Source organism: Lissotriton vulgaris, chromosome 9, assembly GCF_964263255.1.
Source record: "Lissotriton vulgaris chromosome 9, aLisVul1.2, whole genome shotgun sequence".
Classification (NCBI taxonomy): domain Eukaryota; kingdom Metazoa; phylum Chordata; class Amphibia; order Caudata; family Salamandridae; genus Lissotriton; species Lissotriton vulgaris.
In genome coordinates, this window is record NC_141697.1 from 356,869,116 (window position 1) to 356,888,633 (window position 19,518).

The 19,518-nt window shown below is 42.7% G+C and overlaps 1 protein-coding gene across 2 annotated transcripts in view; it reads right to left on the minus strand.

Annotated features, from left to right (window-relative positions):
• The window catches only part of LOC147690128 (alpha-1-antitrypsin-like protein CM55-SI), a 69,371-nt gene extending 52,614 nt beyond the window's left edge, over positions 1-16,757 (minus strand). The window contains exon 1 of one of the 2 annotated variants that reach the window (XM_086937728.1): positions 16,636-16,757. The gene's annotated coding sequence lies outside the window, so the exon portion shown is untranslated. Of the gene's footprint in view, positions 1-15,697; positions 15,862-16,635 lie in introns of those variants that run through there. The other variant, XM_086937729.1, reaches the window with a different exon arrangement.
• Between the last annotated feature and the right edge of the window lie 2,761 nt (positions 16,758-19,518).

Consider the following 19,518-nt stretch of genomic DNA (forward strand, 5'->3'; position numbering starts at 1 on the left):
GACATAATCTTTAGTCACAGACAGCAGAACAACATTTTACCACCAAGGGGTGAGCAGTGCAGTTAGGGCATATTTCAGAGAGGCCTTGTATGACACTTGACATGACCCTCTCCTAACAGGATGCCCACTGCCCCGTCCCTTGCCACCAACAAACTGCAAAGGCTACACAGAAAAAGAGCTTGATATGTCTGAATATGAAAGCTTGACAGCACACATAATTCACCCAAGGGCTTGTAGGAAGTGAGCAATCAGACAGCATCACGAAAATCCTACTGTTGATCCTGGCTCTATCTATTTTTACCTGCCTGCTAAGTAAAGGTAACCTATACAGATGTGCCTTTCAACCCTTTATTACTTGTATTGTATTGCCTGTCTTTTCATTGTTGTTTCTGTGACTGTTGTTGTCTGTGTTCCCCCGCTGCCTGTACGTGGTCCGTGCCCCTTTTTCTTCCCTCTGTTCCCCTCACTGCCCCCGTGCTCTCTCTGCCCGGTCTTTCCTTCTGTACCCTTCCCTGCCCCGCGTCTCTGCTCGGTTTTCCCTTCTGTTCCCCTTGCTGCCCCCGTGCCTCTCTGCCTGTTCAGCCTTCTGTTCTTAGCTGCCCCTATATTTCTGTATTTTGTATTCTGCCTCTGTGTCACTTGTTTTTTGTGCCTTTCTGCCCTCTGTGCCACTCGTTTTCCCCTCGTTTTTATGCCCCTTTTGCCCTGTTTCACTCATTTTTTCCTCATTTTTTGTGCCTTTCTGCACTCTGTTCCCCTCATTTTTTGTGCCTTTCTGCCCTCTGTTCCACTATTTTTTGTGCCTTTTTGCCCTCTGTTCCACTAGTTTTTCCCTTGTTTTTTGTGCCTTTCTGCCCTCAGTTCCACTCGTTTTTGTGCCTTTCTGCCCTCTGTTCCACTCGCTTTTTTGTCCCTTTCTGCCTCGTTGCTCCACTCATTTTTCCCCCGTTTTTTGTGCCTTTCTGCCCTCTGTTCTACCACTTTTTTGTGCCTTTCTGCCCTCTGTGAGACTCGTTTTTCCCTCGTTTTTGGTGCCCTTCTGCCCTCTGTTCCACTAGTTTTTTGTGCCTTTCTGTCCTCTGTTCCACTATTTTTTGTGCCTTTTTGCCCTCTGTTCCACTAGTTTTTTCCTTGTTTTTTGTGCCTTTCTGCCCTCAGTTCCACTCGTTTTTGTGCCTTTCTGCCCTCTGTTCCACTCGTTTTTTGTCCCTTTCTGCCTCGCTGTTCCACTCATTTTTCCCCCGTTTTTTGTGCCTTTCTGCCCTCTGTTCCATTACTTTTTTGTGCCTTTCTGCCCTCTGTGAGACTCGTTTTTCCCTCGTTTTTTGTGCCTTTCTGCCCTCTGTTCCACTTGTTTTTCCCTAGTTTTTGGTGCCCTTCTGCCCTCTGTTCAACTAGTTTTTGTGCCTTTCTGCCCTCTGTTCCACTCGTTTTTTGTGCCTTTCTGCTCTCTGTTCCACTTGTTTTCCCCTCGTTTTTGTGCCCTTCTGCCCTCTGTTCCACTCGTTTTTTGTACCCTTCTGCCCTCTGTTCCACTCGTTTTTTGTGCCCTTCTGCCTTCTATGCCACTCGTTTTTTCCTTGTTTTTGTGGCCCTTTTGCCTTCTGTTCCACTCGTTTCCCGAGCCGCTGTGCCCCCTGCGGACCGCCCCCCTGACTGCCCACTCCCCATTCGCTGCCCCCGCCTCCCAATTGTATTGTGGTTGTCTCTCCCCCCCCTGCGCCAGCATTCACAGCTCTTGTGTGCTGTCAGGACGCAAGGACGTTTCATTTTTCACTACGACGACAGGCACTTGGACCCCCATGGGGTCCACAGACCACAGTCTGGAAAACGCTGATCTAGGGCACACGTTATCAAGGGGCGGAGTCAAGCCCAAGAAAAATTTACTGAAGGCAATTGAGAGAGCTCCTGCGCCATCTGTTGCATTCCTTCCTTGGGTTGGCTAAATATTACTCAAAGTTTGTTCAGCATTTTGCGAACAAGGTGTACAATTTAAGAATTCTGATGAAAAAGGGGACACCATTTGAATGGTTGGATGAATGCCAACATGCGTTTGAGGGCTTTTAGGCAGACATAGTGCAGGCTGTGGTTCTCAAACTATACGATCCACGTGATGAATCTATAGGGCTGTTGGATGCCAGCACATATGGTTTAGGTGCTGTGCTCATGTAGAAAAAAGAGGGCATTGAGCGTATTGTAGCTTTTGCCTCACGCACCCTCAAGTGGTGCAGATGCAACATATTCATTAATCAAAGAAAAAAAAGCTCTAGCCTGTTGGTAGAGTGTCAGACATTCAAACTTAGAACTCAAAGTAGACCCCTTATCAACATGTTTACCACCAAAGGTGCAGGCAAAGCAATGACAAAACAAACAGTAGGGGAGGGCTAGAGGGACATTTAAAGACCAATGCCTAAGTATTGTCCCCCAAAGGACTAACTTATACACGAAAAACTTAGGGGTCTAGAAGCTAAACCAGAAGAGTGTTTGCTAATGTAAAACCTATGTCTAATTAGTACTATAGGAATACAAAGAGTAACAGACCAAATCGCCAAAAAATGAAACCCCTTTAACCGTGAGTCACCCCAGTTGTTTTGGATTCCCATCAAAGTCTTACAAGATCAATATTATCATTTGGTAATCCCTGGCGGGTATTGTGTCTCCTGACCATTGAGATCACATGCATACCCTCTCGGATGGTTCGGGGTAGCGACCACAATCACACAGGTATCACAAATGCTGTTGATTCAGTGGGAAAAGTGCAGTGCAAAAAGAAAGAGTGGTGATTTAAAATAGGATAGGGAACTAACAGAAAAGCTTTTAATAGGCGTTGGCCCCTTCCTGATTAAAAACAAGAACAGACTGGCAAAATTATCGCATTGATAACAAATATCTGCGAGGAGACCAACATGTTTCAGCCTCTGAGGGAGTTACCTCAGGCTTTCTTCAGGGTCTCTGTTCTGAGTTGTGCTACTGCCTGTATAAGTGTCTAAATGAGTGTGAAAAATTATACAAAAAAACACACAAGTGAAAAGAGCCAGAAAAGGATATAGTGTTCCTTCTTCTGTGCGTACTCCTCTTCGGAAGCAGGTACTTGGTTACTGTAGTCGGGGGACAAACATACAAGTGAAACACTTCCAGCAACTCTGGTCTGACGATAACAGTGCAAGAAGTCAAGAACTCTGTCATTCTACGATACTCACCCAGTGCTTCCGGGGAGTGGACCTCACCTCTTCCTGGACCTGGCTCAGGATATGTGAGACCCCGCTCTACGGGAACAGAAACCGACCTCATGATTATGATTACGGAGGGATCAGGGATAGATCTACTCTCGTGCACACTACATGAAGTCAAACATGCTCTGAACGTAGAGTATACTGTCATACACCAAGAAGCGCTCCCGTGTCAGTGCACCTCGTCGCACCCACCCGCCGTGAGTCAAAAAGACTCGAGCAATGTTGCGTTGACAAGGTTATAGGTGATATTCAGATCAGTGTCAGACGTGGCCCGCCCGGAATGATAGCGGAGCTCTCGTCTTACCTGTCCGTCGTTGTCTCGAGCTGTGACTGAGTCAGGGGGAGGCACAGAACAGTGTGCGTCATTCTTACTTGAATGGTTAGGAAAGAAGTTCCCAGCCAAACAGCAAGAGATACAACGACGTAATCTCATACTGAGGCTCGAACTACTCGATGACGTCATACTCAACACACGGGTAGTTCAAATGATATACAAAAGGACCCCGTAATTATTCAGTGGCTGGTCAAGATTGCCTGACGGGGAGTTTATGAAAGACTGAACCAGGGGATGTCGTCATTCAGTCCGTGTTGATCAGTACCCAATTTGTATTTTTTGTATAATTTTTCACACTCATTTAGACACTTATACAGGCAGTAGCACAACTCAGAACAGAGACCCTGAAGAAAGCCTGAGGTAACTCCCTCAGAGGCTGAAACATGTTGGTCTCCTCGCAGATATTTGTTATCAATGCGATAATTTTGCCAGTCTGTTCTTGTTTTTAATCAGGAAGGGGCCAACGCCTATTAAAAGTTTTTCTGTTAGTTCCCTATCCTATTTTAAATCACCACTCTTTCTTTTTGCACTGCACTTTTCCCACTGAATCAACAGCATTTGTGATACCTGTGTGATTGTGGTCGCTACCCCGAACCATCCGAGAGGGTATGCATGTGATCTCAATGGTCAGGAGACACAATACCCGCCAGGGATTACCAAATGATAATATTGATCTTGTAAGACTTTGATGGGAATCCAAAACAACTGGGGTGACTCACGGTTACAGGTGTTTCATTTTTTGGCGATTTGGTCTGTTACTCTTTGTATTCCTATAGTACTAATTAGACATAGGTTTTACATTAGCAAACACTCTTCTGGTTTAGCTTCTAGACCCCTAAGTTTTTCGTGTATAAGGCAGGCAAAGCAATGCCATGGATTGCGAAATGGTTATACAGTTTGCAAGAGTATGGTTTTCAGCTGAAATATGTACCAGGGCACAATAACATAAATGCTAATTGTCTATCTCGCTTGCCCTTACCGCATGAAGAGGACTTGGTGCACGATGATAAGGAGTAGTCACTTGTGGACAATGAAGAGGAATCGTGTAAAGGGGCTGTGAGCGAAGATGAGTGGAAACGGGCAATGGTGGAGGATGATATGATGCAACAAATTGCGTAAAGTTTGACAAGCAATACACAACAACAACAGTGGGTAAAAAGAGAACTCACAGACTACAGGATGGTGATGTCAGAAATATCTATTGTGGATGGTGTCATTAGGACCTTCAAATGGATCCCCCATGAATGCAGGAGGACTGTCACTCATGCGGTCATTACCAGCAGGCTGGACTACGACAATGCCCTCTATGCTAGAATCAACAGAACTCTTCTACACAAACCATCCAGAACACCACAGCCAGACTTGTCCTCGTGACACCGCGACATGAACTCATGACCCAACACTTACAAGACTTCCACTGGCACCCTGTCGAGAAGAAAGTCACCTTCAAACTTCTCACCCACGCCTACAAATCCCTCCACAACATCAGACCCAAATACCTCAACAATAGAGTCTCCTTCCACATACCCAAGAGGAACCTCTGCTCCCTGGCAGAGATCTGTCCATCGCAGAAGCAGAGCAGGTGCAGGAGCCTTCTCCTGCATCGTAGCCAAAACCTTGAACGAGCTCCCAGTCCCTGCACTAGTTCAGGAAGAACCTCAAGACCCGGCTTTTTGACTGAACCGGAGCAGCACCCCCGCGCCTTGAGACCCTCACGGGTGAGTAGCACGCTTTACATACCCCCTGATTGATTGATTGATTAGGAGGAGAGACAAATTGATGGTACCTTTGGGGTAACGTGGTAGACTTTTGAAGTTGTTGCATGAGGGACACAGCATAATGTCTGGTATGAAGAAGAGAGCCTGGTGAGACTTTTGGTGGCCTGGCATGGATAAGGAGATAGAAAGATGCTCTGCGTAATTGTGTGGCAGGCAAGTGCATTGATGAATCTCACAATTCACAAGAAACAGCTATATCATCCACCGTGATGGAAGCAAACCCTGGGAAAAAGTTGTGCTTGATATTTGTGGTCCCTTTAATGCTAGGGGCATTGACAACACATATGCCATGGTCCTGGAGAATCATTTTACGAAATGGCCTGAGGCTGTATTTGTGAGATCAGATCTTCCAAAGTGATTTACTTTTGTGAAGACGTATTTCACAGGGGGGGTATCCTGATTGGATCTTAACGGACAATGGACCACAGTTTGTCGCCGGCGAGATTGAAAGATACTTGGTTAAATCAGGTGTCACACATCTCACCATAGCAGTTTACAATACCAAAGATAAAGGTCTTGTGGCAAGATTCAACCTTGTGTTAAAGGAGTGTGTACAGTTGGCCGAAACGTGTGGGGAGGAATGTAAAACCACAGTGAAGGAGATGTTTTGGAGTTATAGGAAAACACCCCACACGGCCACAAAGGAAACTCCTTTTAGTCTTCTTACGGGCCGTGTCACGTGTACGAAAGTGACACCGGCCTGGATGTGCAATTCAAGTTTCACAAGAGTGAATAGGGATAATCTAGTGTGCAGGGAGCAAGGATATCAAGATAAAAACACAAGCGGACATAATGACAGAATCAAGAGCTGTGCACACAGTTTTAGAATTGGTGACTGGGTAATTACACATCTTAGTGGCAGTCAGAGAACAGGTTTATCAAGATGGTCCAAACCCAAGCAAGTTACAAAGGCGAAGGGCAATAATGTGCGGTTGAATGATGGAAAAAGGTGGAATGTGAAGAGTGTGACTAGAGGCAATGATTTGGAGCGCGATGTATGGTTGAAGTAGCAGTCTTCCATTTCTTAGCACACTAGTTCTAGGAATATACTGGAATGCAAGAAAATGGTGTGTGTCAGATCCAAACCTGTTTGGTAGAAGGATTATATCTGCACTTAGACTTTGTGCACCAGCAGCCTTTTGTATCACATGGATGACTTTTTTTTTTTTTTTACTTTTTGTAATCAATTGTTTTTACTTTTGTTATTAGGAAGGAAGATGTGTTGTATCTTTGTATCTTAGCAATTTTTCTAGGCGATGGCATCCTAGTTACCCCGGCGTCTGGTTGCTATCTCCATTGGATTCCGGAGTGTGGAATCGAGGGGACAGAGAGCAGGCAGTTGCTGAGGAAGAAGGACCTCGGTACCTCGGGGGTTGTCATGCTTACCAATAGACTTCTTCCTGTCACCTAAATGGTCTTGGGGACTTTGAAAGGTCCTGGAGAAAAACAGCTTTCCTGGAGATCTTCTGGGAATCCTGAGGATCCAGCACCGGGATACATGTTCACAAGTCAAGTGAAACGTGGGAGGCAAACTCACTAAAATTAAACCAGTGAACTGCAGGGTAAAGAATAAATGAGTCCTAGCTCCTACACTATTAATTCAGTATATAAATGGAGGGGTCCAATGGCTGAGTGCTTGTGGCAAGCTGCACCCAAATCTTCATACAAAGGTACTCCAATTCAGATGTTTGCAGATGATAAATTGTTCCTTGCCAGAACCTGCTGGGCCTCTATTCACTTCTATACCGCTTTCTCTCCTTTTGCACGATGCAGGGGCTAGAAATTAATCCCACCAAGTCCAAATGTACAGCACTGAACCCTCATCTGTCGTTCCAGGGTAGGATGGAGGTGGAGGGGATCCCACTGGAGAAAGTGAACCAATTTGATGATTTGGGCATTAGGTTAGCTGACAATTTGTCATGGGCCCCACAAATAGCAAAACACAGGGCTGTACTACACCAAAGGGGATCTGCGTGGTAAGGAAACACATGGGCACCCACAGTGGGGCAATTACCCTAGCCCCGGAAGTCTACAGGGCTACTGCAGTAGTGGAAGCTATATACAAAGCAGAGATTTGGGGTTATGCCAATTTGACCCCTTTAGTGCAAACTAAAAATAGGTTTATTCATTCAGTACACAACCTACCGTCAAGCACTCCCTTGCTACCCCTACGCAATGCCCTAGCAATGAACAAGGTGGATCTGTCGGCTCTTCTGAAACCCCTCCTATATAGGATATGCCTTTGGACTACAGCGGATCTGGCACCCTCTCGGGATGCATTAGCTGAATTAACTGCCATAGATAAAACCTTACATACTCCATGCCAGGAAGATCAATCATTTATGTGTAGCCATCAAAATGGAGGGTTTATGGCACTCCCCAACTAAAATGAGCAAGACCACTGCCACCAAAATAAAGGATCTTTTTTGGGAAACAACATTGGTTAGACCCTGGAGTGATGTAAAGGGGTAGAGCATTTCAGAAAAATTCATCTGACTCAAATGCTCACCTGTTTTTAAGCCATACCTGGATAGGATCAGACTCTCTCAGGATGGGTAATATCGTTCTTTTTCCTGTCTGCCACCTCTAGGAAAAACATGGTGGTGGGGAATAGGATAAAAATGACCCCAACAAATGTGGAGAAAGCTCCCAGGGACTAGGGTCATTAATTTTTTTGTTATTTGAAAGAAACTCTCGATTTGGGAGTTGTTCCTAAAAAAACAAAAACTTTGCAAAAGTTTGATGGACAGCCATAAAACTGATGAGGACTTACACCAAACATTTGTATGCATTAAAACACACTTTGCCAGTAGTTCCTTTCAATATAAAGAAAGATGAAATCTGGGCCAGCGGTCATCTCTAAATTTGGTGATACCCCAGTTCATCAGGGTGGGATAGGTAATGTTCTCCACTACCATGATGAGCTGTGCTATACATCAGCCCCTCAACAATCATTCAGGTTCTCAGTATTGAATCTTGCGCCACCAACTCAAGTAAAATATTAAACATTTCCGCCCCTTATTGGCAAACGCGCTGTACAAATGGGCTGATGAGAACTCATTCACACGCCACAATGAGCAGCCAGACCTTGCCTTGGAGTGTTCTACTAGAAGGTGTATGCCAGAATTTCCTATACAGAAATATCCTCTCAGATAAACAATGGGGTTCAAACATTGTTTACAAAAATAACATCCCTTTGGGTTTGGATTATCTATTGTTAACTACAAAGAGTCGAATTCCTTGTAGATTATGTTTAGGGGAACATATTTATGACAGAGGATATCTTCCGACAGCAGCATCATTGTAGCACACATTATTTGCAAGATCGTGAAGTGACCTTTCAACTGCAGAACAACACTGGAAGCCTTTAGGGAGTACTGAACCTCCGGGGCAGCATGCTTCCATTGCTCAATACAAGCAGGCAGGCAGTCTGGGCAAAATAAACCTCCTCTGCCAGCCAATATCCTGAGCAAAATAATACAAGTGAAAACACACCGTAAGTATAACATGACAAACGCCGTATTCTCATGATGAATGGAAAGGGGCGACCATTCGGTCCCCCCGAACGTATGGTGGAGTACCCCGATCCCCCCGGGAAGCCATTTTGGGCGGGAGGCGAGTCTCGGCTGGTATGCCCAAAGCGGCGTAGCCGGGGCGCGCCTTTTCCCGCCCAAGAGTGGGTTGTCCTAGACACTGATGCCGCTAGCCACGCCCCGGAGGCGGATTGGAGGTGGGTCCACGCCTGCCCGAAGAAGGATAAAAGGAGCGACAAGCCAAGGAAGCATCCTCTTGTTCCTGTGCTCTGAAGCTGCACCTCCCCGTCCTCTGCCAGCCAATATCCTGAGCAAAATAATACAAGTGAAAACACACCGTAAGTATAACATGACAAACGCCGTATTCTCATGATGAACGGAAAACCCATATCTGAGCATAGATACAAAAAGTCATTTAGAAGTGGTCAGACATATGCACTTATCGGATAATGTAAGTGTAGCAAAATGAAATAGTTTGAAAGGTGCTATCCTCTCACTCAAACCACGATGCCAGGTCACCACCATCATCAAGATGCAATACTCCACACTCTGCGCCTTATGACTACTTGTACGCCAGTATGTCGATAATGAATAAAATGAGAAAGGCGAAATGGGAAGACGAAAAAAAGGAAATATGGAGGAAGTAGGGAGGAAGAAATGAAGAAATACACGTTCCGAGAGGAGGAAGGGAAGAAGAATGAGGGGTAGGGTTAAATAGAAAGGAGGAGGAAAAACAATGGAAAGAGTGTAGGAAGGAAAGATGAAAGAAAGGAAACAAGTGGAGGCAAATAACTGGCGAGGAGGCGGCGGTTGTAGAAAGAGTGGATGAAGGAGTGGAGAAAGGAAGATGGAGTAACAGGGACCGAAGAACTTACAGAAGTAATTAAAGGGGTGAATGATGGGACAATAGGATTAAAACTAGAGGTTAAGGAGACAGGAAGGGACGAGAATGGAACATAAAAACAAAGACAATTGAGTGGAAAGGAATAAGAGAACGGACAAAGCAGAGATTGAAAAGAAATGTGCCCATAAGTGGGGATGGAACTTTATCTGCCCATTCAGGCTGTCATCCAACATGGTTGGCACAAGTTTTATTTAGAGAATTGACGAACTTGGTCAAATATTTTGCTCTTAATGCAGGAGCCAGGAATTTCATGAGTGTATTAGGATGAAAAGTGGCAGACTCAAGCATTTCCATTGTACTATTGGGAAATCTGAGCCAGGACAAAGAGAACGTTCCCAATTCAGTTACAGTTTTAACTGTGTTACTCCAGTGAGCATGTATTGTTGTTTCGTTTTTGGACAGCAATACCGTAGTGCAACATTTACCACAATGCAAACATGGGGGGGGTCACAGTATTCGGGGGGTGTGATCACAGTATTCGTGGGGGTCACAGTTTTCGGGGGGAGTCACAGTATAAAAAGGGGGAAAATGAAGCCAGTTTTTTCTCAAGTTTGTGTGGATTATATGCATCTATTGGCTAAAATGACTCCAAGTAAGAAGGTGGGTGGGTCAAAGTTTCGATTTAGTTTCACTTATGACTAATAAGCAAATATTGAAAGTGGTGTCATTCAATGTTAACGGTCTGAATAATCATAAAAAAATGCGTGCAATTGAAACGTGGCTAAAAACTGAAAATCCGGGAGTAATTCTTTTGCAAGAAACCCATATTCCCACCTTAAAACTTCCAGAATTCCCCATGTTTAGATCTTGGGCAGCTTATAGGGGATTTTCTACATCCTTGGCCTCTCGTAGAGGGACTGCTATATTTCTGAGTAAAAATCTATAAGCTGATTATGTTCATTTTGGTAAAGATCAACCTGGGCCCTGGCCTTGGGTTACATGCTCATTTAGAGAAAGATATAGATCGTTAACATTTATTAGCTTTTATGCGCCAGTGGAAGATAGTCCGAAAGCCTATGAGGAGGTATGTCAATCTTTGATTCTGGTTCCTGGTGACGAAATTGTAGGGAGGGATTTTAATATTCTTATGGATCCTCAATTAGACTCCTCAGTGCAAGGGAAAAGACAGATGAAACCGTTTAAGGTTTTGCAAAACTATGGAGCAATTTTAGATCATGTGACCCCTGGCGAGCAGCGTTTCCTCTGAAAGTAAAGTACACGTGTTGGTCAGGTCGGTTTCGCTCTTCAGCTCGCATTGATTTTTTTTGGGTCCCCCAGTGTTTACATTTTTTCCAGCAAAAATTCTTTTATAATGGATTTTCCGATCACGCAATGTTTGCACTGGAGATAGACTTCGGGGTTGGGGTTAGACTCCCGAAGCGGTGGATATTAAATAAACAATATTTTAATGATGAGGATTGAGTAAAAACTATGGGGTCAGAGATCGAAGAATTTTTTATTGAAAAAAACTGTCTGCTTCAAAACACGTAGTCTGGGACTCACTCAAGGCTTTTATTCGTGGATTAATTATTGAGAAAGATGCAGCTATTTAAAAAAAAGCTAGGGCGGACAAGAGAAATTTGGAATATAAGACTCAAGCACTCCATGAGGACTTTTTGCATAACCCCTCTGTCTCTAATAAAAGCCAGCTCGATCAGGCTAACCGTGAATTAAGTTCTGCCTATTATAGTCAAAGTGAAACTGTTTATCAACAGACTTGTCAGAAGACATATGAGTAGAGCAATTTCACGGGCAGACTCTTGGGGTGGCAGGCTAGGGAGCAGGTGGCAGCAAATCAAATTAAAGCATTAACTTGCCCCTTGACTACCTCATGTATAGAGGACCCAGTGAAAATTGGGGAAATAATGCTCAATCACTATGAGTCTATCTATGGTAAGCTCCAGACAGTAGATGGTCTATTATTAGAAAAATGTCTCTATGCCAATCAACCACCGATACTTTCGGAAACAGAGAAATTATCTATGGCGAGCCCCTTCTCTATGAAAGAGTTGGAGGATGTTGTTAAGTATTTACCTCATGGTAAGGCCTGTGGTCCGGATGGGCATCTATCAGAATTTTATAAAGTTTTTTTGGCTCATTTTCAGATTTTTTTCTTCAATTGGTTAATTCTATGTTAGAAGGAGGGGTAGTTCCAGAATCCTTTAGACAGGGAAATATAGTAAGCTTTGTGAAAAAGGGCAAGAATAGTAGGGATCCTAATTCCTATCGCCCAATAACGCTGCTCAAGTCCGAATACACAATTGTCACCAAACTTTTGTCACTTAGGTTTAATCAGTATGAGGCAAAACTGATCGATTCGGATCAAAATGGTTTTATCGCAGGCAGACAATTAGTCACAAATACTAATTTTTTGGCAGAGGCGTTGGATTAATCTAACACACAGAGGATACCAGCTTTAGTTTTATTATTAGATGCCGAGAAGGCTTTTGACCTTGTAGTATGGGAGACATTGTTTACAATTTTGCAGCATTTCCCTATTCCGTTGCAGATTATATCTTTGATCTGAAATCTTTATGCTGATGCTGTAGCAAATGTAGCTAATAATACAACTGTGGCAGGGACACTTAACCCCTTTGCTGCTCATGACGAGCTCAGCTCGTCATCAGGCACGGTTGAGCTGTGCTTATGATGAGCTGAGCTCGTCATATATAATGGTATTCAAAGAATGTTAGCACAGGAGGGGAAAAACATTATCAGCCAAGGTGTTAAAATTAAACAAGGCACAAGACAAGGGTGCCCTTTATCGCCAGTCCTATTTGCTTTTTTCATCGAGCCATTGGCAATAGCAATTCGGAACTGTGCTGATATCTGTCCCCCAGTTCCATCAATGCCAAAATTGAAATTGTAAGCGGATGACATCATGCTCATAATGAAACCCAAAATAGAGGTCCAAGCCAAAATCTTTCAGCTTTTTGAAGGCGTTGAGGCCTTTTGGCGGCTACCGTATTAATAAAAGAAAGACCGAAGTTCTGCAATGCGGGAGGGTAGCTTTAGATCTGCACCCTGACATTCATACCTCTGTCAACACTAATCCAAAGAGATATCTGGGGTATTTTTTACTGAATCTATCAGCGTTCTATATCAATTGAATTTTACTCCTTTGCTTAGGAAGCTTCAGAGTTTGTTCTCTCTGTGGAGCTTGCTCCCACTTTCTATTCTGGGGCGAGTGGCTTTAAGTAAAATGTCTGTTCTTCCGTTGTTTAATTTTCTTTTCTCAACTATTCCATGCCCTTTATCAGGCTCCCTTTTCAATCAGGTAGAGTCTATGTTTAGAGATTTCCTATGGGCAAAGAAAACACCCCGTATAGAACTCAGCACTTTATATGAAGATCTGGATAACGGTGGGTTAGCTCTTCCAAATCTTAGGGATTATTACCATGCGTATTTTGCACAATATTTATCTAGATTTACATTTTTACCACAATCCAACTTATTTTTTAATAGTTTTATGAATTTAATGTTTAAAGACAGTCAAATTCAGTTTCCCTTGTTGATTTTTAGATCCCGGAAACTTGCTCGCTATAAGTGTCTTCACTGGTTTTTTTTTCAAAAAAGGACATGCTTTGTTCAGAAGATACTCTATCTATTCCTGCAATTAATTCAGCTACATTGTTAGAAGGGATCCTGCCTCAGGCTGGGGTTAAACAATCAGCACATCTTGCATCAAAATGGGCAGCGGCCGGATTCGTAAAGGCTTCAGATTATTTGAGAAATGGGACATGGCTAACTGTAGTTGAACTGTCACAATTGATTTTTAATGATTTCATTTTGCTAAATTCATATAGCATATTGTATACATTTTTTTGCAGAAATAGATGTCTCTCATTTGGTTGAATGGAGCCAGTTGGATGATGAATTGCTAGTGAGGACATTGGATAAAAAGCCAGGCGCCTGGAAGAAATATCTAGCCTCAGTCAAGGGAGTGGATCTTGAGCCGAAGGCTATTAAAAAAAGGTCAGATCATGAAGATCTAGAGATGTCATCTCATATTTGGTCAACTTTTAATAAACTTAACTTTAGCACATTGAGAGGGGCGAATTGGCAAAGGATGTTGTTTTTTAGCAAATGGTTGTTGTACCGAACTCCTTACTCTTTATCAAAAATGTACGCCAACCAATCCTCTCACTGGTTTCGGTGCCTGAATTAACCATTAGCTAATTGGTCTCATATTATGTTGAGTTGTCTCAAAATTCCAAAATTTTGGATAGATCTTTTCAGCTATTTGGAGTATGAATGTGACATCCAAATGCCTGTGAATGATACATTAATTCTTTTTGGCTTTGATCCTGATCTTCCTTTTAGGGATCCAATAATAAAGTTCTTATATTTAGCAATGGCAGTAGCTAGGTCGCTTTTATTGCAAAAATGGCGAACAGATCTGATTCCCTCTGTTTTGGAATGGGGTCATAAGATGAAATTAGTTAAGAAAAGTGAACGTATTTTCTCATTACGGGTGGGTGGGATTAAGAAATGTAACAAGGTTTGGGGTGCTTTCTTTGATTAAATTAAGGCTGGGAGACTGTGTTTATGATGTTTATGTAGGTAGGATTGTGGTCTTGGATTGTATTATTTTATTATTGTGTAAATGCACTTTCTGATCCTTTCTGTGTGTATTATTATTGTATTATTAATTTTTTGTGTATTTGTCCAAAAGGATTTTTTTAAATGGTTTAATGATGCATTGATCGTATGTCCATGTTTAAAATTCTGGCTTCAATAAAAAAAAAAAAAAAATGCAAACATTTCATATCATGAACAGGGGCGCTAGCTCAAAGCAGAGCTGGGTGACTATTTTTAAGTGACTGTTTAATATCCCATATTAAACTTAGAATTTCTCTAAGGTAAAGAGCTCCAGACAGAACAGCTTGAAAGCAGAGAGAGGCAACTACTGGAATTCTTTGTTTGAGGACATATTTCTCCATAGGCAGTATCTCAGTGTGCACCCCAATCTGCCCCACTGATAAATGTGTACAAATGTAAACATTCCCAATCTCAGCACAAAAATTAATTTCACAACTATTTACCCTTTGAGTTATGACTTACATACTGCCCGAGAAGACGACTGACATGTAGGGCAGCAACGAAGGACACCCATTTTTGCCTGTCTTGGACATGTTTCTGTATGGTGCCCCAGCTATGGTTCAGGGTCTTCAATTCTGTTTCCACAATTCGCTTCTAAGTGTTCCTTGGCTTGCCTGTCCTATAGGTGCCTCCTGGGGGCTGGTGGAGAGATGTTCTGCTGATGGAGTCTTATTTTTGTATGACGGTGTGTCCTATCATTTTCCATCTTATTCTCATAATGATGGTGTCTGTCCTCTCTTACTTGCATCTGGTTACAAGTGACTGGTTGGAGGTAGTTTGCGGCCAGAAAATGTGCAAGATCCTTCTCAGGTTACTGGTGTGGAAGGCTGACCGTTCGGTGATGTTGTTCTTTTTCATCCACCAGCATGCTGATCCATACAAAAATATAGCCAGAACGCTGTCAAGCCAGACGTAAAAATGTGGGCATGTCATTTCTTTTTCTGCCCAGCTTTATCTCCATTTATCTGTCTTTCCCTCCTTTATCTCAGTTTTGATCCATTATATGTTAGAGCTATTTTGAAGAACTTTAGCTTACAAGGCATAGAATTACACTAATGTCACCACTTTTATATTTAGTTGTATTCCCATCACACATGTCTAGGATCACTCACTCTTTTATTGCTGTGAACACATTATGTATCGCTCTTCCGTCATAAATCTCTATTTTTTTCAAAGTATAAAGTCTACTGTAAATGCAATTAGTACATAATTAGATGCCTGTGTTGTGTTTTTCTTATCTAGATTTTACTCAAAGGGTAGAAGGAACCATAAGCGTAGTACTCTCGTTACTAACTTATGCCAATGGTACGTACCTCAGAGCATCCCTCCATGTGAATCTGAAATTACTGCAAGATACCTCCTTATCCTTTCATTGCCAGACTCACATTTCATATTGCCTTCAGTCTCTGCATTTGCTGAGGAGCATTTCAAACCAAAGTGCAAAACACATGTGCATGGATCATCGTGGTCTTCGATCTACCCTTATTCTGGTCAATCCTTCCTTCCAAAGTTATAGTTACCAAAATGTGGCTCTCTGCAGCAAAATAATAATAATTTAGTAACATCTTCAATTACAGAGAGGGTTAAAATGCTGGCTGTTCCCAGAGCATGGCTGCACCTCAGGCTATGTGCTGCAATCCCGCTGCACCATATTTTGTGCACATCTCCACATTTCAGGCACCCCAATCAACACCTCCTTTACCGGCTTATCCGCAACCAACACATTTTTAATCCAGGCACTCCAAAAAAGCACCATGGAACCCTTTCAAAGGTATGAAGTGCTATATAAAGGCTTCACAAAATACAACACAATACAACGCCACAGATTATATACTCCCATCATAATTTGCTTAATGTGCTACACTGCAAACATTTTGCTCCAAATTATCTATATTGTGAAATCCACATTGAGATAACTTTGGAGGGTGCAGTTCTTCAGAGAAAGAATGTCAAACATATAAGTTCAATGTGAATGAAGGGTATTTCCATTCTGTTAAATCTTTCCTACACTCCACCCCACCCTTTTTTGGGCCATCTTCATATTTACTGCCCCCCTCTCTCTTTTTCTCCACATCCTTTCTGCAATACTTCTTAAAGCTATGTAGGTGTTCTACCACAATATTTTTATATGGACTTGGAACATTGTTTACTGAAGATTTTCTTTAAAATAAGTATGTAAAGAGAGGCATGGATGTACCCTAACTTTGAGCATATAGCTGTTTAATAGGTCCAGTTTAAAAATAAAGCTTACCTCAGAAGCCCTCTTGTGAAGATAGTCAAGAGGCTGAGAAAATTATCCTTTTATACTCGATAATCCATTTGCGGCAGTAGACTGCTGCCAATCTATGGCTAAAAGTCAGCTAAGCATTCAGAAACTCAAATAGCAGAATAAATAATGGTGAAATCATGAGAGCTGATGTTGCATTATTTTGTTTGCGATTGCAAGCCCCGGCCTGGTGAACTCTTAGATCAAATATGTGACTAGAACAAATGCATTCCTGGAAAGTAAGTGATGTGTTCTGGGTGAATTGTGAGTGACATCCACGTTTTAGTAAGTTAAGCAATCACTGTGGCTATAGAAAATTACATTTTGCATCAAATTTCCTGAACTGCACCCATGCAGACATGTTAGAAACGTCAAAAGTAAGCATATGTTCATTTCAAATGTTTACATTGAGGGCAGGGCCTATTTAAACAGTCATGCAAATAAAATATATGTTGTTTACCTTTTGACATGGGTAGACACAACAGAGTCAAATATAATACAGCCAAGCACACATACACACGTCATACTTATAAACACACATGTAGGTGCTGCAATGTACTAACACACCTCATGCAACACACAGCAACATGCCTACAACAACCAAGCATACAAATAGCCAAGCGGGCACACATGAACAAACAGGCATCCATAGACACACACAAACAGCACATACAGAGGGAGAAGCACATCGGCATACACAGACAACACACATAACGGCATAAGTAGACCTAGGATAGCATGAATATGGACACCCATCTGTAGTGTCCTGTAAATCTGTATAGCTGATGTGTCTGGGTGTGGTTAATAAAGTTCATGATGCAAAGTGTACAGTTAGTTAACAGTTGCACTCTGAAGAAGAAAGATGTGCACTACAAAGCTCCCTGCGTGGCGTGGTCATTTGCATGATACCAGGCTGGGGAGGACGCTACGACTGGTGACCAGTTAGGGGATCTGCAACCCGAAGTAACAAGAGTGCTTGACCTGAGAGTCTGCTGTGGTCCAGTAAACTAATTGTATATTTTACTCATGCCTGAGTAAAAGTGAAATGGTTAAGGGTTGTAGCAGGTGGCGTCAAAGTGCTGCTCCAGCCAGTACAAAGCTATCAAAGAAGGGGAAGGTCCTACGGAAATTTCAGTCACAGTTGGTCCAGGACCTGCTGATAAGGCCGAAAGAAGAGGTACTGCTCCGCAACATAGCACAGAGCCAGCATACTTACAGTATGATAGCATTAAAGGATGCAGCAGCCAGGTACAGAGAAGCAAAGAAGGGCGCAAGAGTAAGGAGAAGAAAAGCACACCAAAATCAGAATCATCCAGGTGCCATGAAAAGCTAAGGGCAGTGAAGATCAAGGACAATGTAGAAGGTTGAGAGTGGTGACAGCCATGTACAGGAGACAAAACAGTTACTCACCGCCAAAAAGGAAAAAGAGGCAATACGACATCACTTCAGCCGTGATGACACTGATGCAAGGATGCAGCTTGGGTTTAGAGATGGTACGAACGGAGCAGGTCCAAAAGGGCAGCTGACAGCGCCAAAGCAAGCCCTGCTCTTGACAGCAGGATCTCACAGGTGTTTATGTTGCTGCCATGTTTTGTACAACACATCTTCCATTCGATACCGCCAAAGACAGAATATTGGCAGTGGATGGACTGCCCAGATCGAAACTTTTGACGATTTAATCAACATGATAGAAGAATCAAATGACAAAAAGATAGTTGAATAGTCAAAGAAGTGTGAAAGATGTGATAAAGAAAATACCACAAATATCATACCATCAGATTAAGGCAGTATTAGGAATCAAGTTCAATCCAATCGTCAACTATGAAAGGTGCTTTTTCAACCAAGCCAGACAGCAAGCTGAAGAAACAATAGATGAGTTTGCTGAAAGACTGAAGACTCTCACCAAACATTGCGAGTTCAATAAATTTAATGATGAAGAAGCCATAAGTCTCAGAATCATCAATGGTTGCCTTTCTGACTCGTTCACATGACATAGGCTACACAAGATACTCAGTCTGGAGAGAGTGCTCATAGCTGCGAGAGCAGAAGAATGTGCATAACGACAAGCTACTGATGTGGAAGCTGGAGTAGCCCAGAGTGAATCAGCATTGAACATGAAAAGTAAGCAGAAACACAAGGTCAAGGGCTATAAAGTGTGTCTCCAAGGGAAATTAAATTGTGTTTCACTTGTGGATTCTCCTGTCTGCATGAATTTAAATGTCCCGCCATTGGACAAACATGCATGAGTTGCAGGAAACAAAAACATTTTATAACGGTTTGCAAAGGGATAGAGAAAATGACTGTGTCATGTCGAGAAGAACAAATGGATGCCAGAAAGTTCCAGAAATCCTCTAGCCATATCCACAATACCAACTGAGACAAGTGGAAACTAAACAAAGTCGATCTTCATCAAATTCATCTTCCACAGGTTCTTCAACATCATTGTTGAGCGACAGTGAAGAAGATGGCTGTGAGATGATGGTGTTGACTGATAAACAACGTGAGCCTGTGGTTTTTGCCTCATGTATACAAGAATCCAAGCCTGAGCAAGATCACCACATGAACCAGCCACTTTCCTTTGAAGATTGCCCCAAGAACACATTAAACGTGATTGGCTGTTCCATATCTTTTTTCATCGTTAGGGGTCCATCGATAAACATCATGCCGACAGAGGAGTATAATGACCTGCCAATTGTGCCATGTCACTTTCAAAGCCATAGGTATACATGTGGGATGCCTCCACGCCTTTGCAAAGTAAAGGATAATCTGTAGCAGCCATGTTACACAAGAAGACGTAGGTTCAAGCACCGATTCATCTTCTTACAGGTACAAGTGCATGTTTCAGAACTGCTGCAGATATGGGTCGGA